The sequence below is a fragment of the Camelus dromedarius genome, chromosome X (assembly GCF_036321535.1).
Source record: "Camelus dromedarius isolate mCamDro1 chromosome X, mCamDro1.pat, whole genome shotgun sequence".
In the NCBI taxonomy this organism is placed as follows: domain Eukaryota; kingdom Metazoa; phylum Chordata; class Mammalia; order Artiodactyla; family Camelidae; genus Camelus; species Camelus dromedarius.
Window position 1 is genome coordinate 45,524,602 of NC_087472.1, and position 27,631 is coordinate 45,552,232.

At 33.7% G+C, this 27,631-nt stretch overlaps 1 non-coding gene across 1 annotated transcript; it reads right to left on the reverse strand.

The window, feature by feature from the left end:
• Positions 1–23,303: 23,303 nt before the first annotated feature.
• LOC116151126 (U6 spliceosomal RNA) lies at positions 23,304–23,410 on the reverse strand. The gene has a single exon (XR_004134902.1). It is a non-coding gene; the product is annotated as a U6 spliceosomal RNA (small nuclear RNA).
• Between the last annotated feature and the right edge of the window lie 4,221 nt (positions 23,411–27,631).

Genomic DNA, 27,631 nt, shown 5'->3' on the forward strand with positions numbered 1-27,631 from the left:
ATATCATTACAATATTGGGTGATTTCTATCTAAAAGCAAATAATATTTGCTCATTATCTCAGCTCTTCAATTTCTTAGGAGTGTTTTAAACATCACACATTCAACTTGTTACTTTTCTTCCTAAGTATTTCATGTCTTCTGATGCAAGAGATTTGTTTTCTCCCGTTTCATTTTCTAATTAATTGTTTTGTATATTGAAAAACTATTGAGGTTTGTATGAGTTTTGTAACCAGCTATCTTATTGAATTCTACATTTGATTTTAGTTGCTGTGCCAAGATTGTTCTTAAGAATGTAATCATATAATCTATATAAAATATTATTCTTACTTTATAGCTAAAGTTTTGCTAATAAAAATGATTTTGTCAAGGGAATGCAAATCAAAACCACAAGACATCACCCTACACTTGGTGGAATGGCCATCGTCAAGAAGACAAGAAATAACAAGTGTTGGAAAAGATATGGACTTAAGGGAATCCTTGTGCACTGTTGGTGGGAATGTAAATTGGTTCAGCCACTATGTAAAACAGTATGGAGGTTCCTCAAAAGACTAAAAATAGAATTCTCATATGATTGAACAATTTAACTTCTGGATATATATTGAAAGGAAATGAAAACAAGAGTTTAAGAAATATGCACTCCCATGTTTATTGCAGCATCATTTACAATAGTCAAGATATGAAAACATCAAAGGAAGAATGGATGAAGAAGATCTCCTGCCATTTGCAACAACATGAATGGACCTTGAGTGCATTCTGCTAAGTGAGGTAAGTTAACAGAGAAAGACAAATATTGTATGACATCACTTCTATGGGGAGTATAAAAAAAAAACTAAACTTGTAAAAATAGAGTAAAATGCTGGTTACTGATGGCTAGAGGGTAAGGGCATTAGGGATACATTTTTAAGGGTACAAACTGGAAGCTAGTAGATAAATAAGGCCTAGAGGCCTAATGTACAGCATAGTGACTGTAGTCAACAATACTGTATTATAAACATCAAAACTGCTAAGAAAGTACATCTTAATTTTTCCCACCACAAAAACAAAATGATAATTATGTGACCTGGTAAAAGTGTTAGCTAATGCCGCAGGGGTAATCATATTTCAATATATAAATGTATCAAATTAACACATTACATAACTTAAACTTACACAATGTTATATATCAATGATATTTCAATAAAAAATGATGCTGAGTTTTTTGAGATATGTATATCTATATCTATATCTACATATATCTATAGCTAGAACTTCTAAAGAAATATCCAGCTACCAATATATTATTAACAATCTTTTTAATCAGGAATTAATATCATAGAGTTGACTTTTGTCAAATATCATCAGGCATTTTTAAAAATCATTGTATGTTTTTAATTCCACTGACTTTTTATTGCTATGGTTAATTATGTTAAATATTTACCTAAGATTAAACTTTTCCTACCTGATGTTTTATTTAAGGTTTTGCCTGAATGTTTCTGAATGAAATTGTTCTGCGATTTTCTTTTTCTCTGTGTGCTTTGTCAGGACTGGAATCCGTGTTATGTGGGCACATAAAAAGGAATTTGGAAGTTTTTCCCTGCGCTGGGGAACTGTTACTAGTTTACTAGGGCTATCATAACAAAATACAGCACTCGGGTGACTTAAATTAGAGAAACTTATTTCTCACATGCATTTCTGGAGATCAGCTGCCCAAGATCGAGGTGTCTACAGTTTGATTTCTTCTGACGCCTCTTCACAGATGGCCATTTTGCTGTTTCCTCACGTGGTCTTTCCTCTGTGCACATGAGCTCTTGGTGTCTCTCTGTGTGTCCACATTTCTTCTCATAAGGACACCAGTCAAATTGTATTGGGCATCACTTTAATTTTCTCACATCTTTGATGGCTGTATCTCAAAATAATCACATTCTGAAGTGTTATGGCTCCAACATATAAATTTGTCAGGGTGGGAGAATAATTCAGCCCATAAAAAGAATTATTTAAAAAGAACAGACTCACAAACATAGAAAACAAACTTATGGTTACCAAGAGGGGAAGGGGGTAGGAAGGGATAAATTGGGAGTTTGGGAATTGCAGATACTAACTAATATACATAAAATAGATAAATGACAAGGTCCTACTGTATAGCACAACAAACTATATTCAATACCTTGCAGTAGCCTATAATGGAAAAAATATGAAAAGGAATATATATATATATATATATATATATATATATAAAACTGAATCACTATGCCATACACTAGAAATTAACACAACAGTTAAAAAATATTATACTTCAATAAAAAATAAGAAATAAAAATCAAACTTTAAAAAATTAAATAAATAAAAATGAAAAGTATTGGACTTATCTGCTCTCTTCAAATTTAAAATAATTCACCTACAAAACCATTCTGTGACTAGTGGTTTTTAGTAGTAGTTATTGGAAAATGTTCTCAAATATTATTTATCGAAAGACAACTTGTCTGTTTAGATTTTCTAGCTTTCTTAAAAAATAACTTAGTAATTTTATATTTCCTACAAAATCAGGCATTTATCCAGATCTTTGATTTTATTTTTATGGACATGAATAAGTTATTTTCATTATTTTATGTCCTCTTTATCAATATCTATTTCTCCATTCATGATCTTAATGTTGTATATTTATGCACTTCTCTTTTCTCACTTTTTAATGCTAATTAGTGAAATATCTATTTTCTTGTACATTTTTAAAAGAACAAGTTCTCCTATATGTCAGTTCCCCAGCTTTTGTTTTCTCTAAAATTTTTTTTCATTGTGAAAGATTAATGTTTTTATTAAAAGCTGGTGTTCTGTGATTCTTGAGTTTACTTTGTGGACATATGAGGAGTAAATTGTTTGTAAGTTGGAGAATTAAAGAATTGCTGAGAATTTAAGATCCAGGTTTTCAGAATCAAATACGCATGTGACTAGATCTTGAACATGTAAGATTTAGGGCAAGTTACTTAAATATGCAGTACCTCAATTTTTCTATTTGAAAAAGAAGTACTACAGTAGCTATCCTGTGGTTAAAGAGAGAACTAAATAACAGGGTATAAGAGTTAAGAGGGAGGAAGTTTCAACAAACCATTACTGGCTTTAGAAACATTGTTATTGGGAGAGAGAAGCAAGATGGTGGAGTAGAAGGACGCTTGTAGCTCACCCTCTCCCACAAATACACCAAAACTCACATCTACGGGCCCACTCGGCCAACCAGAGCACCTGTGGAACTCTAACAGAACATCGCCCTCTTCAAAAGACAAAGACGCCAAAAATCTTGTAGGAGAATGGAAAAAAAGAAAGAAGAAAAAGCAAAACAATGCGGGGCTGGTCCCACGGGGAGGGAGCGGCAAAGGAGGAATAGCGCTCATTCGCTGGGTCTCCCCCCTCCAACGGAGAGGCCAACAGGATGGAGGGGGAGCCTCTGAGGCTCAGATCTGCCCCAAGCACCCCTTGACCAACAGAACTAAGTTAAATGGGCAAAGAGGGTCCCTGCGACACCCAGCCCGAGATGCGAGCCAGCAGCTGGGGCCGGGACTGGCCGCTGGAGCCAGGTGGAGGACTGGGGCAGCTACACTGAGGCAGCTCTGGGAGACTATAGGGTGCTGCATGCCGTGGCTGGGAGGGGATGTGGAGCAGAACAACCTCAGTCCCCCAAAAATTGCAAAAAAAGCAAAGCAACACGGCTGGTGTGCCCTGAGGGGAGGGGCACTGTAGCCTTTGTCTCCTCAGACCCACGGCGCCATTACTGGAGCTTCTTACAAGAAGAGAGGCAGGGCTCAGCCACAGCCGCCATATCCTCCTGTGCCCACACCTGGGCGGGGGTGGGGGCGGGGGCGGGGCCGAGACCTGAATCCACACCCGGGGGCTCTGCAACCTCCTAGGCAGGACTGAGACTTGTTTACGGCCTGAGGCAGATAGGATCTTTCTGCCCTGGCACCTCAGAGAACTCACACCTCCAAGACAAACAAGGGGACTATATCTGGAACAAATTTAAAAAAACAGAAAATATATACAGAGAATAAAAATTAATAAGAAACACTAACAATCATTTGAAAAGATACTCAATATCAGTAAGCATAAAAGAAATGCAAATCAAAATCACAATTAGGTATTACCGCACATCAGGATAGCTGCTATTACAAAACCAAAATAGAAAATAAAGTGTTGGCAAGGACGTGTGGCATTTGGAACTTGTGTGTTGTTGAAGGGAATTTCACCATACTAGGGAAAATAGTATGGTGATTCCTCCAAAATTTAAAAATAGATAAGTAAAGTTACCATATGATCCAACAATGCCACTTTTGGCTATATATATATGAACAAATTGAAAACAGAGTCTCAAAGAGAGATTTTGTATACTTGTATTCATAGCAGTATTATTTACAATAGTCAAAAGTTGGAAGCAATCAAAGTGTCCATCAATGAATGCACTGATACATAAAATGTGACATATATATACATATATTCAAACACACACACATACAATGAAATATTATTCTTCCCTAAAAAGGAAGAAAATTCTGACACATGCTACAATATGGATGAGCCTTTGGAAAATTATGCTGAACTAAATACAACAGACACAAGCTATAAATACTGTATGGTCCAAATTATATGATGTATTTAGAGTAATCAAATTTATAAAGCTGTAAGTAAAATGGAATGGTGGTTGCAGGGAGCTGAGGGAGTGGCAAACATGGAATTGTTTAATGGTATAGAGTTTCAGATTTGCAAAGTGAAAAGATTTAGTTTAGTTGCACAACAATATGACTATATCGAACTGTACAGTTATAAATGGTTAAGATGGCAAATTTTGTGTTATGTGTATTTTAGCATAATTTTAAAATTAATAAGAAAGACATTTCTTATTTAATTTGGAACAGTGAATTCAGAGGAAAACTACAAATGGCAAATAAATTCAAGGAAAATTTTAGCTGGACATGTTCATTAATATATAATTACTACAATGTATTATATATGTGTGTATATATATATACAAATGAAAAGAATAGAGTATATCAAATTAGTCAATATTTCAAAAATAATAGCTAACATTTGTGAGGATATATTGAGGCATTTTACTATGGGCTTTAAAAATGTTCACATTTATTAAACATTAATTCTGCTTTTAGGATTTTATGCAAAGGAAGTAATCAAATGTTATATGTTTATTGCACATTGATTTATCTCCAAGAATATTTAGCATAGCTTTAGTTACATTAAGGAAGATTTTGATAATACTCAAATGTCTTTAATGAAGTACAACAGTGTAATAAATTACAAAATTATATAAACCACTCTGTAAATAAATATCTGACAAAAATGTATGTCACAAGAATAGGAGCATTTAATTTTTATTTTTGTGTTTAGTTTTTTTAATTTTCCAAATTTTCATTAAGGTATATGTACTAATTTATTACAAAAATGTTAAATATGCTATCAAAAATTATACACTCATTACAGAATGGTTAAAAGAGTAATTAAATAAATAATGGCCTATTATACTATTCAAAAATTTAGATTTAAAATTTTCTAATAAATTTAACTATATTAGAAATTATTATTATAAAATGCTTCAATGACTTCTGATACCAACTAAGTGGATTTGGACCAAATAACACACGTTAAAGGCACAATCTTGAACAAAACTTCACTCACTTCAGAGACCAGCTGTAAGTTTAAGGTGCCCCAGCCCTCCTGTAATTCTGAAAATCTAGCTATATTGTGGAAGATTTTCTCCTGAGATTCGATTATTCACTAGAATGACACACAAAACTGAGGAAAGCACTATACACATAATTGTAGCTTATTGTAGCTTATTATAACAAGAGGAAACAATTCAGAATCAGGAAAGGAAGAGACACACAGGATGAAAATGAGGATGAGGATGAAGAGGGTCCTATACTATAAGTGTCCACTTTCTTCTCCCTATGGATTCAGGATACGTCACCCTCCTGGTATACCAATATGTGACAACATGAAGTATTGCTGTGTTGGCAACAAGGAAGCTCATCTGAGTTTTGGTGTCTGTGTTTTGGGTGGAGCTGCAATATATAAGCATGATTGACTGAATTATTGGTCATTGGATTGATGTTAATCTCCAGCCATTTGATTGATGTTAATCTCCAGGCAAATATCATATGGTCTGAAGCCCAAACTTTCTAATCACATAATTGGTCTTTCTTCCATGACCAGCCTGCATGCTATATGACTGCATTATCATAAATTATGAATGGATCCACCATAAGCCATCTTATTAGCATAAATTTGTTATGGAGCCCAAACATGTTCTGCTCGCTGCACGACAGGCCAGTAAATTGGGAGATGAGGTGTTGGGGCAAGGAAAAATGACTTTTTTCTGAAAGCCAGCAGACAGAGAAGATAGCAGACTAATGTCCTGGAAAGCCATCTTCCCCAAGTTAGAATTTAGGCTCCTTTTACACTAAAAAGGGGAGGGGAGTGTGGTTGATTGGTGCAAACTTCTTGGTGTCAGAATCCTTTGTTCTTGCAGCTGTCCATGTAGGTCAGGTCATGGTGTCCCTGTAAACCTCCATGACAAATATTTTCTATTCTGCAACTTTTTATCTTTATATGAATGGGAAAGTGTTGTACCCTTAAAGGTCAGAGCCTTAAGAATGGGCTCTTCTGTATATTTCAGGCTATAGGCAACATTTTTTTACAAAAGGTGCAGAACCAGCACAACTAAGCACAGTAAACAGAGCACAGGGTTAGAGCCAAAGGAACAGATCTTCCCTACTACAAACTCAGGTGTGTATGGAGGGGCCCACAGTGAATAATAAAGACATGCATACCACTAGGAAAATTTCAGGAGTTTAGAGGCTACATTCCAGGGACAAAGGCAGACAATTTCAATATGCAAGTTTTAAATTTAGAAAAAGAAAACTGTATATGGACCATGGTCCAATTATGTCAAACATATTTGAATAGAAATGTAATGGCAGAAAATATGCCAAATTATTACAAGTGTTAATCTATTGCATTATTATTTTTCATAGTTAAATATTGTAATTAAAAAAAGCATATATTCATCTTATAAGCAGAAATATATACATTATTTAGAGATGTTTGGGGAAAATGCATTTGGAGAAAATCATTAATAAATGTAATGATTTCTTTCTTTGAACCATTATGCATATTTTTCAAGTGACTGAAAATAGACTAGGAAAAGTCTTTAGGCAAAACTTTAAAAACTCCATTCCATAGGAGATGACAATATTGCATTAAAATGTAGAGTCTTTGATCCACTGATGTGAGATATGGTAGATTTTAAATAAGAATTTTCTTCTTTCCTAGATCCAGTAGCAGGCTTTGTCATCAAAAAAGTGTCTTTGCAAACTGCACGACAGAGATTAAAGTCAAAGCATCTGAGCTGCAGCAGTGGCTCTAAACATAGTTATTATCTTGAACCATGTTAAAATCTTGAACTTAAAAATGATTCTTAAAAACTAGTATACGTAATGAATGTCTCATTAGACAACATCTTATTCTCTACCTCTCAGCATGTTCAACTCTGAAAATATATGCAAATTATTCCCTTTCAACCTTCAAATCAGAATGTGAGGAACATCTTGAATTATCACAGAAGACTAACAAATTACAGTGGTTTTCACTTAAATGAATACCTGTTAAAGAGCTAAGACACTTTTGTAGAACACTTACTCTATGAACCAAACCAAAACATATACAGAAAATACATGTATAGACATTTTCAAATGAACATTGAAAGTGTATGTGTGTTTAAAACATGCACCTATGCCCACATAAAAAAAATTCCAAGGAGAAAGCAAAAGAAAATCATGACTTGATTAAATAATAAGAAAATAATCATAACTGTTTATTGCATATACTTGAATTTAGCTTCACCTTTAAATATGAGCTTGCATCAAACAGTCTTCATAAAAAGGCTTCGAAATGGGTTAGTAATTTATTTCAAGTTAATATATGGAATGAAAGAAAAAAGGATCAGCAACCTATCCAAGGTCAAAAAGAAAATCAATGCCAAAGTCAGGTTCCTACTTATTTACTGCAATCCCTGACAGAACCATTACATTTTTCCTGCTGTTTGCAGCTTGTGTACCATCACAGAAGGATTCTTTGTAAAAGTTTTTAAAGAATGGAGGGCTTGTTTGCTCATTATTCTTGTTTTAAAGAAAACAGTCAGATTTCACATTTGTGTATGTATATCTGCCCTGTTAAGCAAGAAATATGTACCATTTCATTAAAAAGTAACTTCTGTGGAGGTGTGTGTGTGTCTGTGTGTGTGTGTGTGTTTATGTGTGTGTGTGTATGTGTGTATGATAAATTCTAGTACAACAATAAATTCAAATTCCTCCCTGTAAAAACAAGGGAATTGGAAACTAAAAAGCTATTATATTAAACACAATGTTTCAATCTGAACAGGCTTTGATATTTTATTGTGAGGACAAAGAAAGCCAATTTATTTAAAAAATATGCGAACAATTGTGAGAAATAACCACTTAGTGATTGATGATATATTTTCTTTGTACTTATGAAAGCACTGCTAAATCATAATATTGTGGTATTGAAACATGCTTTTTATGTAGTCTCTTTAAGTCATATTTGTTTTAACTGATAATTTTCCTTTAGCTCATCTAGTGAAATTATGGGATGTATAGAAAAAGTCAAAGATGAAGATTGCATGAACAAAGGGAACTGACATCCTATAATTCCTGTTACAGACTTTCTGGGTTACCTGTTTGTTCTAGTCTTAAAAATTAGTTGTCTTGCTGAGTTTGCAGTTATTCATCTTAGTTTTTTGTTGTCTGTGATACTTGCACAGACTGCTGCAATCCTACTTTGTTCCATGACAATACAAAATATTTAAATCCCTGTCACACTCTTTGTGTTCCCATTTCAAATTTGTTTTACTGCTTTTAATTTAAAAGTCTCAACAAAAAAATTAGAAAACAGTGACTTAGGTGAGTACATTTCTATTTGCTTGTTCAACGTATGCAATATAAATTATTGTTAAGAAGCTGGTAATTTAAAAAGACTGTAGTAAGAAAAAAATCTACACACATAAAATAAAAAAGAGAGAAATCAGGAAAAAAGATTAAAATTTAATATAAAATGCTCCATAAATAATTGCATTTCTTTCTTAGTTTAAATGTTCTGAGAAACCTCATGTAACTGTAATCTATTTTGAAAATACACATTAAGTACTCTAATCTTGTTTTGATAAAACTAAGATATTGTATATTTCAAATAGTTCATTTTGCATTTTTGGCTTATGCTAAATTTAGGAGTCTTACCTAGGAATTCTTTATTTCAGTTCTTAGCTCTTATTCATGAGTGGAGTTCACAGCATACTAACGTCATTAAATTAGCAACAAATTGGACTGTGATTACACAGTAAAATGCAATATGAACAACCTGCTTGTATAGATTTTTCAATCTCAGTTGATACACGCTTCCCGAAATCATTGAAAAAATTGATACAAGTTTTAACTTGGTTTCTTTTTTTATACAAAAACAAATTAAAATGTGTCCTTCAAATCATTGATTTATTCTGCCGAAGGAGAGCTATATACCTTATGAAGTTCTATTTTTTCTCTCAGTGTAATAATTTAGAGAAAAGAGAAATTTCCTGGTCCTTTCTAGGCATTTAAGAACTGCTTTCAAAGAAGTTGCCTAGATTTGTTCCATTTAATATTATGCATAAAATGTTAATAGTTCTAAACCATACAGCTAATATTGAAGGAATGAAAAGACCACATAAAAAGTAGATAAGAAATTGACCAGAGCATTAAAAAATTAAGATACTCTGTAAACAGATTATATTGATGGAAAGAAAAAAATAGCTGGATAAAAACAACTTATATGAAGAAAAAGAATAATTGGAATAACATGGTAATTACTCTTGCTTAAAAGAGTGAATATACATGTTCAGAAGTTATGATTCAAATTTCATTAATTAAAAGATAAACACAAATGAAGGAGGAAATTATTTTTAGTAGAATTACATGAAGAATGACTCACTAGGTTCATTTATTTGTAATTGATGGGAAAATATCTTTGAAAGGACAACAGGAATATGATTTTTAAAATGTGTTATAGTATGCAAGAACACTGCTCATGATTGACCAAAGGTTCTGAAGTGGAAAAATTTAGGTATGAGAAAACTTGGTTTCTATTGTTTTAAAGCTTGAAATTATGTATCAGTAGATTTATGCTTTCATAATTCAAAGAAAAGCATACTTTTTATACTTTTTTATGTATATTCAACTATTTTCTCAAAAATTTACTGAGGGAAATTTCCAAAGGTGTTTTGGCAGTACAGGGTTTTATCTGATTAGTCATCATTCAGAGGTAGTGAATCATCTGAAATGAAAATTCCATATATCAAAATTCTTTATTGGTTGTGAGATTTTAAAAGGAAAAAACTATATATTACTGATGTTTGCAGGTTGATAGTGAATATATTATTTCTACATGTTATTGATAATTTAATAATTTACAGGTAGCAGCTATAGTGAGTTATGAAAGGTTTTCAATTACAAGTGCAAATAATGTTCCCAGAGTCCACCCATTAGGTATGTTGTTCACATAAACTGCACAACATATGTGGATGACTTTGTCTTTATTCTGGCTTTTAATGCTTTTTCTAAGTGTTACACATGGTATCATCCTATGTCAATACAACTAATAAAAGAGGATAACTTTATTTTTAAAATTTTCTTGATGGAGGGGAGGTAATTTTAGGTTTATTTATTTATTTTAATGGAGGTACTGGGAATTGAACCCAGGACCTTGTACATGCTAGGCATGTACTCTACCACTGAGCTATATTTTCCCCTCCTTGATGGATGCATTTTAAATAAACAACTTTTCTCCTGAATAACCCAAAATAGGAGAAAGAGGATAAATAATCACCTGCCAAAGAAAATGTAGTGGACAAGGGAGGGGGAGGAGCTTGGATATTTTTAATAGAGAACATCCATTCATATCACCATCAAGCAACTGGATAAAATTGACATCTATAAACTACTTCATCTAATGACAACAGGATAAACATTCTTCTTAATCTCATACGAAACATACACCAAGACAGATCACATTCTGTGCCATAAAACACATCCTAACACATTCAAAAAAATAGAAATTAAGTGATCAAAGAGAGATACCAATAAAGAGAAGGTAGTCTTTTCAATAAATGGGGTTGAAACAACTGAACATCATGCAAAAATTAATCTAGACACAGACCTTACACCTTCACAAAAATTAAAATAAATCAGAGGCCTAAATGCAAAATGTAAAACTAAAACCCCTAGAAGATGGCATAGGAGAAAATCCAGGTAACATTGAATTTGGTGATGACTTTTGATAGAGTTATCCCTCCATATCCATGGGAGATCGGTTCTAGGACCAACTCTGGACACCAGAATCTGTGAATACTCAAGTCCCTTACAATAGGCCCTCTGCATCCACAGGTTCTGCATCTGAAGACATGGAGGGCCTGCTGTACAACACCATGGCACAATCCAGGTATTCATTAGATTGAAAAACTTCAGCTCTGCTAAAGACACTGTCAAGAGAATGAAAAGATAGACCACAGACTGCAGAAAATATGAGAAAAAGCATATCTGATAAGAAACTCTTTCTTGAAATATACAGTGAACACTTAAAATTCAATAATAAGACAATGAACAACCCAATTTAAAAAATGAACAAAAGACCTTAGCAGACACCTCCTTAAGGGAGATATAAAGATGGCAAGTAAGCATATGAAAAGATACTCTACACCATATGTCACTAGGGAAATGCAAATTAAAACAACGAGATATCACTATACACCTACTGGTAGAGAAGAAGTCTAGAACACTGAGAATACCAAAACTGATGACGATTTGGAGCAATGGAACTCTCCTTCATTGCTGGTGGGCATGTAAAATGGTACAGCAACTTTGGAAAAGAGTTTGGCAGTTTCTTACAAAACTAAACCTACTCTTATCATGCAATTCAGTAACCATATTCCTTGGTATGTACTCAAAGGAATTGAAAATTTATTTCCACAAAAAAGGTTTTAAGATGTTCATAGCAGCCTCATTCAGAAGTGCCAAAACTTGAAACAACTAAGATGTCCTTCAGTAGATGAACGGATAAAAAGACAGTGGTAATCCAGACAAGGAAATATTACTCAGCACTTAAAGAAAAGAGCTATCATGCCAAAAAAACAAAAACAAAAACAAAAACAAAAAACTCATGGAGGAAACTTAAATACATATTAATAACAGAAAGAAGCCATTTTGAAAAGGCCCCATACCGTGTGATTACAACTATATGACACTTTGGAAAAAGGCAAAACTATGGAGACAGTAAAAAGATCTGTGGTTGTCAATGTGTAGAGGAGACGGAGAGGAGGGATGAATAGGTAGATCTCAGAGTAATTTCAGGGCAGTTCAAATGTTCTGTATGATAAATTCATGATGGACACAGGTCATTATACATTTATCAAAATCCATTGAGTGTACAGCACCAAGAGTGTACCCTAATGTAAACTACAGACTTTCAGTTATAATGATGTGCCAATGTTTATCAGTTGTAACCAATGCATCGCTCTGGTGGAGGATGTCGATAGTGGGGAGGTCTGGGCATGTGTAGGAACAGGCTGTATTAGGGAACTCTCTATATTTCCTCCTCAATTTTGCGGTGAACCTAAAAAAATACTTACTTTTTTAATTCAAAAAAAATACAAAAAAATTTGGTCTAAAGATAGTCTATTTAAAAGAAAAACATGTAGAAAAATTTCCTAAACTATAAACGAAATATACAGTTGTTGAGCACCTACTATGTGTCAAGACTATTGCTCAGGAGCAAGACTGATCCTACTTTTTGAGGAATGGAGGAGGTGTGTCTGTTCTCATATAATGTCTACATAATAGAAAGACTGTAGTGATATGGTCTTACACAAGTTGCTCTTTGGGAAATATTTTCTGCAATTTAAACAATCTAGAAGCACATTTCCAGTAGGAGGAAGATAAGGAGATACATGCGTCTTCTGCAAATGGCACCTAAGTGAATGAAAAACAAAGACATATTTCTAAAACACATCAACGAATACCAGATGAATTTCTCACTTGAGTTTATTGCAGCTTTACTGTTTTCTTTAAACTTTACTAACCTTAAAGCTACCACATTCCAGTTTACTCAGGAAGAAAAATATTTACTATTTAGAGACAAAAAGTCTTTATGAATGGTAAAAAAAATCCAAAGAAGGCAACGTTAAGCTGATTTCTGAAAGAAAACAAATACATACAAATCCTAAGTCCTTTTTCATTAAGGTTGTATCCCCGTCAGAAACTCAAAGCTCTATTTTGGTTATTGCCTTTTAGGGTAATTTATGTTTACTGCATATTTTAAGAAAAAAATCTTTGTCATGGTAGTTCTGATTTCTTAATCTTTCATTATTTAAAAAATGACATGTTTAAATGAAAAATGACTGTCATGAAAGAATTAAATTACATGATATCAAAATTTCCCATATTTACTCACTGTCTAAGTATGACTTTTTGTGAAAAGCAGTAAACTAATAGATTAATCAAATAAATTACACTTGGAGTAAAATATGAAATGATAGTTTAAGCTGCTTTCATTTGAATTTGAATGTTCAACATACTGACATCTGGTTTACTTATGTCTATCAATATAATTTGTAAAATCAATGAGCATCTTGGCTGTTTAAGATGGACCTAAAAGAGTACTGATAACCTAGAAACAGACATACCTAGTAACAGAAATATAGATGCAGATTATATGGCAAATGTTTACCTTGTGAAAAATTTTAAACTTTAGAAAGCTCCATCTTTAGCTACTCAAATTCAATACGTGTTCATTCAATACAGTCAGTTGTAATTTTAGAGACTTCTTTTTACAGTACTGTGAAACTAAAATTTGTCTATTAGTATTTCTGACATCCCATAATCCATAATCTCTTATTGTGAGACTATAAGGAGAAATGTTTTCAGCCAGTACTGTGTTCTCTCTCTCTCATTCTCTGGGTCTCTCATAGAAATGACAAAAAAAGTTGTTGTTGATCAAACTCCTACAAGTGTAAACTCTTCAGAGAAACACACAGAAACTAGATTTAGAAATCTTAAAGTCTAGTTCTTACACTGTTGAACTTCAAGAAGTTATAGGAGGGATACTTAGCATATATTTCTCTTTATTGAACAGTAACAAGAAAAAGCAAAAATTTCCTCCCCCAAAAAATAGAGTACAGTGATGGAGTGGTGGTGAAGAAATAAACTCAATATCTTAATCACAGACAAGTCTGAAGAATTTTGATAATCAAAACAAGCAGATAAGTATAAAATATTCCTACCTCCTAGTGACAAAGTTTATAGGAAGACAAGATTACACAAAATATAGTACCACATTATTTAAGCTCAGTTCCTTTAAAAGTTCTATTCAGTGAAGAGGAATTTAGAGCATCAGGAACTCAAAAAAAAAAAAAAAAAGCAAAAAACTGTGGGGCCTACACTATGGGAAGTTAGTGTCAAAACTGAGTTGATTTATGGACAGTAGGTGATACTGGATAATTGGTGTTTTAAAAATGGCATACAGTAATAATAATCAAGTGCTTAATAAATTTTCTGATAGATAGCATGTGTTCAATAAATCATAGTATTTTGGATGATTTACCCACAAATTCAATTAGTAAAGCATTCTTATATGTCCTAAACTTTAAGGTGGGAGTCATCTTTATGTTGTAAATGGATGCATAATTTCCAAAATAAATGACAAAAATGTTCTCATTAAAATTAAACTGAGCATAATTGAGTTTGAAAACTCAATAGTCATTGTATGACACATAGAATTTTAGGTGATTGAAAAAATAAATTATTCATATTAAATCAGTTACCATTTTTTCTATTGCTTATACAAATAAAATACAGCACATTTCTGCTTTAAATTTACAATTAGATTCTATATGAAAGTTTGTACTAAAATTTGAGTCCATTCTTTAAAACAATGAGTCTTAAGAATTAGGAGGAAATTTGACTTATCAGAATGACATGGGGGAATTTTTCAAACTCTGCTGCTCTTGGGGGCTCTATTCTTTCTCAAAGGTTTTGTTTTGATTCTATTACCACCTCCACCCACCCTCCTACATTCTAATTCTTTAGATGATCACTACCCTTCTAAAGCACTGTTATTGATTGCAATATATTATGCCCCTCAGGTATATTGGGGCAGAAAGAAAGTTGAGAAGTACTGTGCCTGAGTTTGACATTCTATCATTTAGAAATAAAGGATATCAACTTTCAACTTCTTGAAGAAGTACAGTCACAAGAAAAAAATGAGATGAAAATAGCTTTAATATCAAGATTCAAAAATCAAGTATGTCTATATGTGAATGTTCATTTATGCATCTATAATCAGTGATCAACATTTGTTGTAATTATATATTTAAATTATTTGAGCTTATAGGGAAAATTACTTCAAATTTTTTTTCTCATTTATATCAGATGCACAGTTACACTGTGAGTGTATAAATAACACCAAACTTTCTTTGGGCATATGGGAATCACCAAAAAAAAAAGCTCTGTAAACCAACTTTTTTCCATAATAAAATGTTTAGATTGGGAGAAAGATTGGTGTCTGTTACTTGAAGACTTATAGTCATGAAATCAAGTCTGAAAATCTTACAGTAACAATATTCCCTGGTTACAATACTTTCTGCTGTATTTAGAATTGCTTACTCTGTCTATTTTCCCACATTTTTCCTTCAGTCCAGACCAACTTAAAAAAAAAATGAATCTGAAACAATTTGTACATGACTAGGTATCAAACTCTATCTCATAATTGACTTTTACATTAACACTGGAATAAGTTCATCAAGAAAAACATTTGGTCCTAAGACATTATTATATTACTATTATCACAAATCTTTTGAATATTATGGATGTAAAGGAGACATGTTTTTTTTTTTGAGGGAGGTAAAGAGATCAACAAACAATGCTTAAGTGAAAAATAAAATTGTTAGAGTTGTTTCTATTGTTCTTTGGAACATTTGCTCAAGGGTCTTAAGGAGAAACTCCTGAGAATAGAATAAGGAAGAGAGTTTCATGTTAATCACTCCCTCTTCCTCATTCAGATGATATGGAATCTGTTGTTTTTTTACAAAGAAGCATTGATCTGGGTTGCAAGATGGAGGAGAAGGAGGAGGCAAAATACATCAGAGATAATAAATGAGAAAGCAAAAGAGAGAAGGATATTGACTGAAACACAGGCTAAAGGGGAAATAAAAATCTCCCAATTACAAGCTAATGAAGGACAATGTGTAAACATGTATCTTGGTTTAGATTTTCTTTAATAGTCAAATTTTGCATATTGGGCTGCACTTAATATACATTTAAGTTTGCCTGTGACGACTGCTCAAAGTCTACGATAGTGTTTATATTTAGTAAAACATATTTCAGACCAAATGAGCATGATGTTTTGCTTCTAAGATACCTTAGTTAAAAGTTACAATTTTATGTAATTTTGTTGTTTAAACTTTCAATATAGACTGGCATTTAAGATTATGAACTCAAACACTGAGGTTTAATTCTGATGTTACTGCTTATCACTTGTATGACCCTGGACAAGTTACTTAGTAACCTCCGTATATCTTGAATTTTTCAACTGTAAAATGATGATAATAATAGTAAGCTTCTATTAAGAAAGTTTTGGGAAGGGAAATGGGAAAGTACACAATAAGTTCTAAGAATAGTGCTTATCCAAAAAGTTATAAATAATATTACAGTTTAAAAAATTTTTTTGCAAATCAACTTCTAATCTTTTCTTTGTGTTGCTGGTGATTAAGTTCTTGCCTCATTGCAGAACAAATTTAGAGATGAGGCATGGAGGTTAAGAAAGCAAAGTGAGGATTTATTAAGGGATGGATAGTACACTGTCAAGGGGAGAGCAGGCAGGCTCAGGTAAGTGGCTGCCCTAAGTTTCTTTGGCAAGTTGGTTACATGGGGTGTAAAAATGAATGAGCAGAATATTCAATGGGGAGTGAAGGGTTTCGGGTTGTATTCCTTGATTTCCATCCCAGCTCCACCTTCCCAAGAAGAGGAAGGATTTTTGCCCTTATTTTGTCTGGATCACAAGTGCCCTGGCATCAGTGCATGATGGGTACTTCTAATCTGCAAGGCTAATTTTATTTAATGAGAGCATAATAAGCAAAAGTTACATTCGGACTCTGGAGATTCCTGCCTTATCCCACCTTTCTTTGTCTGCCTCCAGGACATTTGTCAACCCAAAATGTATGGTTTCTTATCAGTCTCGAGGTTCCTGCTTTTCTCTGTCTGCTCAAGGGCCCCTGTTGCTCTTTATAGGTTGCTTCTCTCCATTTCATTTAGTTCTTTTTCTAGGGCTTTGTCTTGTTCCTTCATTTGTAACATATTCTCTGTCTCTGCATTTCACCCAAATCTCTGTTTATTTCTCTGGGCTAGGTATGTTGGTTACATTTCCAAATCTTAAGGGAAGTGGCCTATGTGGGAGACATCCTATGGAGCCCAACAGCACACTTTCCCCTGGTCACCAGAGCTATATGTTCCAGGGGTGGGTGCCTTCCATCTGGACTGTGGGTACCCTTCTATTGTGTCAGAGCTGACTGTTGTGGTCACACTGGTAAGCATGGTTGGCCTCTGGCCCTGTTGGCTTGTGCATTGGCTGAGGGCTGGCTGGAGGGTGAGGCAGGCTCCTTGCACAGCTGACTGTGTGATGCCATGATTCATGGCTGCTGTGGACCTATTTGTACAAGGAGCAAGCTCCCTGTGTGGCCAGCTGTGCTGCCTTGTGGTGCATATCTGCTGTGGGCTGCTGCTGGGTAGGTCAGGCTTCCCATTTGGCTGCTGCCTGGACAGCTACTGGGCAGGTCTGGGTCCCAGTTGGTTCAGCTATGTGGCCTGGGGTGCATGGCTTCTGCCAGCCTGCAGCTGAGTTGTGCCCAGTCTCTGTGTGGCTAGTTGCATAGCCAGAGATGCATGGCTTCTGTTCACCCACTGATGGGTGGATAAACCCTGGCATTTATAAGCTAGAGGAAGGATTCCAAAATGGCGCTTTCCAGCACCGGTGTCATCACAGTAGAACCAGCTCCCCCAAATGGCTGCTGCCAGTGTCTCCAGTCCCCCAGCGAGTCTCAGTTGCCTCCTGCTTCTCTGCAAAGCTCTCCAAAAGCAGCAAGTGGATCTGAGGCTGTTTTCAAAGTATTGCCTCTGTTCTGGGACTTAGAGCATGTGAGATTTTGCACATACCCTTTAAGAGCTGAGTCTCTGTTATCCACAGCACTCCAGCTCTCCCAAACTTAAGCCCTGGTGGTTTTTAAAGGCAGACATTCTGGAGGCTCATCATCATCTTCTTGTTGCAGGAAAATTCAGTATGGTGCTCAGACTCCTTGCTCCTTGGAGATGATCTCTGAGATTGTCATATTCTTCCTGCTTGTGGGTCACCCAACGAGGGAGTGTGAATTTTGACTGTACTCCCTCTCTGCCCCACCTACTCGTCCTAGTGGTCAAATTTTCTCCTTTCTGTATAGTTATCCAATTGTACCTGTGCCTTTACTACAAGTGGAAGTCTGTAAATGGACATATTCCACAACTTCATTACTTCAGAGTTTGTTTTGGTTGGCTTCAACAAAGGCACTGAGAGTCATTTGGTCATAAGCCTAAAAGCATGCAGCAAGGGTATACCTACATTCTTACTGCCATGATTAAGACAGGACTAACATATCAATTCAATTTATGGCTTAGGCTACAGATGTCAGATTATGACTAAACAGAGTATCGTGAAGAAAGCAGACATTTTAAGCTTACTCTAATTCTCAGACGTCTCCTTAGATATGCCATGCCATAGAGCTCAGGGTAGGTCTTTAGAGTTTTATGAAGGTAACAAAACAATGATTGTGCAAATCATTTAAACTTGGAGAGTATTAAATCAGAGTAAAATAAGGATTTATATCCGGTATCTAACCTATAAATTCTTCTAGGCTTTAATTGCATTTTCCTTCAATTTGAAGGATTCTGTAAGCCTCTTATGTTAATTATAAACAGATTGTTATTCATTATGCTAACCTAAATTTATTGTAAATGCTGCAATAAGGATAGCATATGATAATATCCACAATATATTGTGTTGATATAAATATGAATGACTTTATAACCAACATGTGTTTCTGATGTGAAACCTACTTAAAGGTATAGTTTTATAGCTAATTGTTTGAAGCCACTATAAGGAAATGTCATTTTCAAATGTCAGTAGAAATCAAAAGGAAATCTGAGAACATGTAGGAGGAATAGCTAACATCTTCACTAAATTTAACGTTTACATTTTACACATTGTATTTGCTTTATGTCATCCTTTTTAGTGAATTCACTTCTCAGAGACTCCAAAAATTGCACTTAAAGAGTACACATAACAAGTATTGTGCTTTAATTTTTCAGTCTATCACAGTATTCTGAAACCAATAACTTTTTAACAAATTCAGTTTCTTTAACTGTATAATTTATATCTCAATGCTTTCCTGATTGTTTTCCTATTTTGGTATTCTCCAGCTGGTGGTTTTTTCAATTAAAATGCACACATTCCTTATTTTTCCATTATCTTGATTTAATTAAAATTGTTTGAAATATAATACATGTTTTTTTTTAATCTGTAAGGGTTGAGGAAATTAATTTGTAACCAATTTTTCCCTCAGATTGCATGTATGATTAATTAGTATATGCAAAACACGTGGTAAGTAATATCTTTCCAAGATGAAGAGACAAAGTTAGCAAGAATTTATAAAAATTCTAGCATTCCTTTTGTCTCAGAATTGCTGACTTATAAGGGCCATCAGTGCAGCTATTGTAGTTAAAAAATGATATGAAATGACAAAAATAATGTTTTTCTTTTCCTCCACTTACAATTCTGATATGGAAAATATAAACTTGGATTTTTTTTCATTATAAAACATATGTAGACTCTGTGTGTGTGTATGTGTGTGTGTGTGTGTGTGTGTGTGTGTGTGTATGTTTGTGTATGTGAAACCCTGTAACAAAAAGGACAACCAACAACTTTACAAAACCAAAGAGTAGAGTACAGATAATAAGTTTTAGGCCAGCAAGGGAAACCACAGCATGTTATAGAATATTAATCTTTTTATACTCAGAATAAATTCATATGCCATAGAGGATTATACTCTATTTTCCAAAAGTAAACAAATTAAACATATAACTCCACCATGTCTTTTCTTTTCCTTCACTGCACATCCCTCTGCTCTAGTGCAGAGTTAACACTTGATTATTCAGTCTAGTGAAGGGTAGCCTGAACATGAGTAATCCAAAGCAACATGTAATTCAGAATCAGTCTTAGTCGGCTATTGAATGCACTATGATTTGCCAGAGAATGGAGTGGGCATATTAGCTTCCCTGACACTTTTTAGTTTACTATTTAGAACAACCTGGCTTTGTTGGAGAAGTAGCCACAGTTCTAGGAGACAGCATAAGATACTGACAGACCTAGAAGCTCTGGGATCGGAGTAGCTGGATTCAAATCTTAGTTCTATGACTTTCAAACTCGGAGTTCGTAGACAAGTCATTTCACATCTCAGTCTATATAGCTTTAAAATCGTGATAATACTGAACTCATAACATTATTATGAATATTAAATGAAATATTACCTATAAAGTTCTAAGCTCTGTGCCTGGCAAATTTTAAGCACTCAGTAAATGCTAGTAATAATAGGAGCAGTAATTATAGTAGTCATGACTAGGGAGAGCAAATGTGGCATTAAAAATGGATGATGCACAATATAATAGAGCCACATGTACGAGCTGACTGCACTAGGGCAGTTTTGCACTCTATCCCTTTTCTTTTTAAAAAATTTTAAATGTTATTTTTTAATGTATTGATGTAGCCAGATTGCAAGGTATTTAAAGTGAAAATCTGTTTCTTAATCTGAACTCCATGGTAGAACAAAAATTCTGAGGATGCTTTGCTGGATAGAAATAAAGGAGCATACTGGTGTTGATGAAGGAAAGACAGTGCCAGCAATATGTTATTTCTTCCTAACAGCTTAGAGTAAATAGCACTTGGGAAATCTGGATATGTCAATTATAAGCAGTTTGAAAATTCCTTTGAAAAATTTTTATTAATGAAGCTTTATTTTAAAATATTTTTCTAAAATGCATTTGCCTCTTTGGGATGTCAATATAAGACATGACCCCCCCGCCCAAAACTCCTAGAAGGGAACAGAGGCAAAACATTCTCTGACATAAATCATAATAATATTTTCTTAGATCAGTCTCCCAAGACAAAAGAAATTAAAACAAAAATAAACAAATGGGACCTAATGAAGCTTATAAGCTTCTGCACATCAAAGGAAACCATAAACAAAATGAAAAGACAACCTAAGGACTGTGAGGAAACATTTGCAAATGATGCAATTGACAAGAGTTTAATTTCCAAAGTATACAAACAGCTCATACAACTCAATATCAAAAAACCAAACAGCCCAATCAAATCAAAAAATGGGCAGAAGACCTAAATAGGCATTTCTCCAAAGAAGACATCCAGATGATAAACAAGCTCATGAAAAGATGCTCCATATCACTAAGTATTAGAGAAATGCAAATAATGAAGTATCATCTCACACCTGTCAGAATGGCCATTATCAAAACGTCTACAAATGATAAATGCTAGAAAGGGTGTGGAGAAAAGGGAACCCTCCTACACTGTTGGTGGCAATGTAACTGTGGAAAACAGTATGGAAGTTCCTTTAAAAACTAAAAACAGAGTTACCATATGATCCAACAATCCCACTCCTGGGCATATATCCAGCAAAGATGAAAACTCTAAATGTAGAAGATGGTATAGTCATATAATAGAATATTATTCAGCAATAAAAAGAATTAAGTGTTGATATATGGATGAACTTTGAAAATATACTAAGAGAAAGCAGCCAGCTACAAAAGACTACACATTGCATCATTCCATTGACATAAAATATCTAGGATCAACAAATCTATAGAGGCAGAAATCAGCCTACTGGTTATCATGGGCTAGGATGAACGGGATTTTGGAGGACACGAGGAGTGTTACGGTCTGAATGTCTGTTGTCTTCCCAAAATCTAGATGTTAAAATTATAATGCCCAGTGTGATGGTGTTAGGAAGTGAGGCCCTTGAAAGATTATTGGGTCAAGAAGGCAGCCCTCATGAGTGATATTAATGTCCTTTATACACTTCCTTTTTTGTTTTTTTTTAAACTTTTATTTTTCTTATTCTTTTTTTTTCTTTAAAGCCCAGTATTTTGGGAAGGCTTATATTTACTTATTATTTTTTTATAATGGAGGAACCAAGGATTGAACCCAGGACCTTGTGCTTGCTAAGTAAGTACCCTACCATTGAGCTATACCTTCCCCTGAGATTAATTCTTTTACAAAAGAGGCCTGAGAGCTCCCTCATCCCTTCTGTTATGTAAGGACAAAGGGAGATGTTAGCAGTCTGCAGCTTGGAAGAGGACATTCACCAGAACCCGATCATGCTGGTACCCTGATTTCAGATATCTCAGTTTCCAGAACAGTGAGAAATAAATTCCTGTTGTTTATAAGCTACCCAATACATGGTATTTTGTTATAGTAGCCAGCATGGACTAAGACAGGGCATGACTGAAAATGGGTATGGAGTTTCTTTTGAGGGTAATAAAAATGTTCTAATATTGTGATGATGTTGGCACAATTCTGTGATTATACAAAAATATTAAATTGTACACATAGAATGGGTGAATTATATGGTATGGGACTTAGATCTCAATAAAGCTGTCAATTTAAAAATACTTTATTCAATACTCATTCGATAACTATAAAAAAAATAAAAAGGCAAGGGTTCCCAACTTTGAGTGCACACTGAAACTGCCCAATTACATCAAAATCTCTGAGAATGACACCTGAACATGAGTGTTTTTAAAGCTTCATAAGTGACTCCTATGCACAGCCAAGGTAAGGAAACACTGTAAATGGAAAGAGCTTTGTGTGGCACTAAACTAGCAAGTTGCTGATTTTCTTATTTGAACCTCAGTTTCTTTATTTGTAAAATGACCACAATGATATCTTCCCTTATTTACAATATGTAAGGAATTTTTTAGACCACAAAAATTAACTTCCAAAAATCAAGTTTTATTTATTTATCTTTTGTATTGAAATGCAGTCTGTTTACAATGTTGTGTTAATTTTTGGTGTACAGTATAGTGATTCAATTATACATATATATATTCCTTTTCATATTCTTTTTCATTATAGGCAAAAATATGGAACACTTCACAAGTTTGCATGTCATCCTTGTGCAAGGGCCATGCTAATCTTCTCTGTATTGTTCCAATTTTAGTATATGTGCTGCCGATTTGAGCACAAAAATCGAGTTTTAAAGTACAGTAAAATCTTAGTGTAGCATCTAGATGTTGGTGTGTAAGACTGATCATTGTTTAATTCTTTCAACTTTACTGTATGTTTGAAATTTTTTTTATAATAAAAATGTTAAGGGATCAAAGAACCCGATTATGTTTCAGGAACTATTATAGGTGATGAAATGCAGTGGTGAAAAAAGTTGACAAACTTCTAGCTCTCATAGAGCTTGCATTCTAGCAGAGTAAACAAAAACCTTAATATTTGTTAGTTTTGGTATGTGCTTTAAAAAAAATTAAAAAATTAAGAGGACTGAATGTTATAGAGGAATTGTTTTCATATAGAACAATCTAGAAAAGATTGATAAAAATTAAATTTAAATAGAGATCCATTTTTTTCCAACTTTTTATTTTAGTTTTTTTTGGTTGTTATTTTTGAGGTGTGTAATTAGGTTTATTTATTTATTTTTAGAGGAGGATACAGAGATTGAACCCAGGACCTCATATATGCTAAGCATATGCTCTACCACTTGAGCTATACCCTCCCTGAGATCCATATTTCTTAATGATCACTCTGGCTGCTATTTTGTAAAAAGACTAGAAGGTATACAAGGATAGAAATAAAGACACCAATTAATAGGCTATTGCAATAGTTCTTAAAAAGAAATGATAGTGAAAGTGTTAGAGGTGGTGAGATGTGATGAGTCTGGATTTTTTTTTTTTTATTGAAGCACAGTGAGTTACAATGTGTCAATTTCTGGTGTACAGCACAATGTCCCAGTCATGCATACACATACTTATATTCGTTGTCACATTCTTTTTCATTAAAGGTTACTATGAGATACTGACATAGTTCCCTGTGCTATACAGAAGAAACCTTTTTTAAAATCTATTTTTATGTATAATGGCTAAAGAGTCTGGATACTTGAAGGTTACATTTTCTGATGCTAATTCCTATATTTGTCACTGTCTGTTACTTTTATTATTTCAGCTAGTTGAGATATTATTGACTCTTGAATTTGACTTTTATATTAATATTTGGTGATATGTAAATGTGGGCAGGGTGTTTTCTGACTACAGTAAAATAATTATATTGATTTTTTAAAATATTTTTTTATTTTGCTAAATTGAGCCACACTGTTATCTGAAATACAGGTAGAATAAAAAAGATAATTTTCCAAAATGTTCTATTTTCTAAGCATTTAACCTATCAGGATACTTTATGTTGAAGGAGATCAGCATGGGGTACACTACACTATTAAAAAGGAGGTCTAGGTCATGAATGGATATACAGAGGATAAAGAAACAAAGTGAGACTAATTATGAGAGAAATGCAAATCAAAACTGACGCCAGACAGAACTTCAATCTTTAAAAAGTCCACAAATGATAAATGTTGGAGAGGCTGTGGAGAAAAGGGAACCCTCCTACACTAGTTGATGGGAATGTAGTTTGGTGCAGCCATTATTGAAAACATTATGGAGATTCCTTAAAAAGCTAAGAATAGAGTTACCATATAATCCAGCAATCCCACTCCTGGACATATATCCAGGGGAAACCTTAATTCAAAACATAGATGCACACCAATGTTCATAGCAGCACTATTTACAATAGCCAGGATAAGGAAGCAACTTCAATGTCCAACAACAGATGACTAGATAAAGAAGTTTTGTTATATTTATACAATGGAGTACTACTCAGTGATAAAAATAATAAAATAATGACATTTGCAGCAACATGGATGGGCCTAGAGATATTCATTCTAAGTGAAGTAGACCAGTAAGAGAAAGAAAAATACCATATGATATCACTCATATGTGGAATTTAAAATGAAAAAGACACAAACGAACTTATTTATAAAATAGAAACAGACTCACAGACATGGAAAACAAACTTATGGTTACCAGGGGGGAAGAGAGTGGGAAAGGATAAATTGGGAGTTCATGATTTGCAAGTATTAACTACTATATATAAAACAGATAAACAACAAGTTTATACTGTATAGTACAGGGACCTATACTCAATATCTTGTAGTAACCTTTAATGAAAAAGAATATGAAAAGGAATTTATGTATGTTTATGTATGACTGAAGCATTATGCTGTACAACAGAAATTGACACAACATTGCAAGCTGACTATACGTCAATAAAAAATTAAGAAATGAATAAAGGAACAAATTGAGGTTTTATTTCAGAGGTGACTGGGCATTTGAATAACTGTGAAAACTGTCCTTAAATAGTTTGGTTAAGTATTGTGGCCAAATGTTGACAGAGCTTGAAAGACTAATACTGATGATTGTGAAAGAGGAGAAGAAATATAAAAACATTTGGTATTGGAGTATGGACACACTTTCTTAGAGAGTAGTTAGGCATGCAAAAATACCTATGCGTATGCCAAGGAAAAGTAGCTTATGAAATATTTAACACAAAAATGGTAATAATAATTATTTTTATTTAGTAAAGTAATCCTGAAATTTCTCAGATAAAAGAAAGTTGAGAGATAAAAGTAAGCAATCTTAAACTTCTTCAGTTTCATTAATATTTCATAACATTCAACACTGTACAATGTAGTCATTATGAAGCTAGACTGTGAAATAGATTTTCTGCTGATTTTCTTTGGGGAGTGGGTTTTAATGGAGTTTCTTTTGTTGGATACCCATGGTGAGGATGAAAGAAAGTTATCAGACAAAGCATCTCTACTTCATCTAATGGATAGCATATAGGTAGGATTTCCCTAGATATAATTTTAGAAAGGAGATATATATTTATTTTTATGGGATGTTACTATGAAAATACACTAATGACAAACATTGCTAATGTCATTTAAAGGAAATCGTTTCCAAATCACCTCATTAACAACTTTTTATCTCTTTTTTTTTCCTTTTAAGATTGCACTACAGCAATTTCTCTTCAGGGATATTGGAAATGTTATTTGTAACAAGATCAGAATCTTAGAATTTTTAATGAAAAGCATAATGATCTCAGAGGAACTCATTTAGAGATGCAGTGGGTTTATTTATTTATTTATTTATTTAAATATGAAGTTGATTATGCAGTTTAAAAATTTATTTAAGATCTGGGTCAAAATGCTTCATTTATACCATTAATTTAACTTCCAGACCTGCATTGGAATTCCAGTTTGACCACTTACTGATACATAAACTTGGGAAAGATTTAGTGTTCTAAACCTGAGCTTCTTTATTTGATGTATAGTAATAGCAATTCTTTCTTATAAAGTAGTAGTTTATTTTAAAGACTATAGATCAAATAACACCCATATTTTCATGTTGAAAAAGTATAAGCAGCATGGTATACTGAAAAGAATTTTATAACCAGAAATCTACATTAGAATGCTGGCCACTCACCAAATGGATGATGCTTGGTGACTTTTTCAACTTTCTAAGTTTTGGTATCCTCATGTATAAAGTGAACGTTTAACACTTACCACAAATGTTAACAAGGTTAAATGTGTAAATATATGAAAAATGCTTTGCACAATACCTAGAATATAGAATTTGCTCATTAAAAGATAATTTTCAAACTCCAGTAGCTAATTTAGAAGACAATAGAGATAATTTGGTCCATCCATTCAAATGTGAATATTAAGTAGCTGGATATTTAATGTCAAAAAAATTGGATGTAAGAGAAAATAAAAGAGCAAGTAAATGATAAGAAAATAGGGAGACTTAGAGTTGGGAAAAGACTTATCATTTAAGGATGAAATCAAATTCATTGAAGAATCATCTTCTTATGTGGGAAAAAAAGATGATGAAATGTATGCAACTATCACCTAATGAATTTCAAAGTTTGGGGAAGTGAAGAACTGTCAAGAGCTAGGACATGGACTAATACTCGTAAGTAAGAGGCAAAAGGCAAATAGTGCCCTGTTGACCATACAGAGCCAGTTTGCCCTATTACCCCCTTTTAGTTCAGTTGTAGCAACAACAACAACAACAACAACAACAACAAATCCTTGCTAATAGAAAGTATATTTTATGAACACATAGGAGTCATCTGTTCTCTGAATATCCCAGTACGATGCTTAGCTGATCTTTGTTATCTTTGTTGTCAAAAGGCAACAGGAGAATATGTCTCAGAAATGCATTTCCACAATTTCAACAACCTTCCCATTTATGGCTGGTGCTTTGTTTTTAAACACTAACAGGCATACAATAATGCTGTGTTCATCAAAACACTTGGAATCTAATCTTGCATTGTGAGATGATCCAAA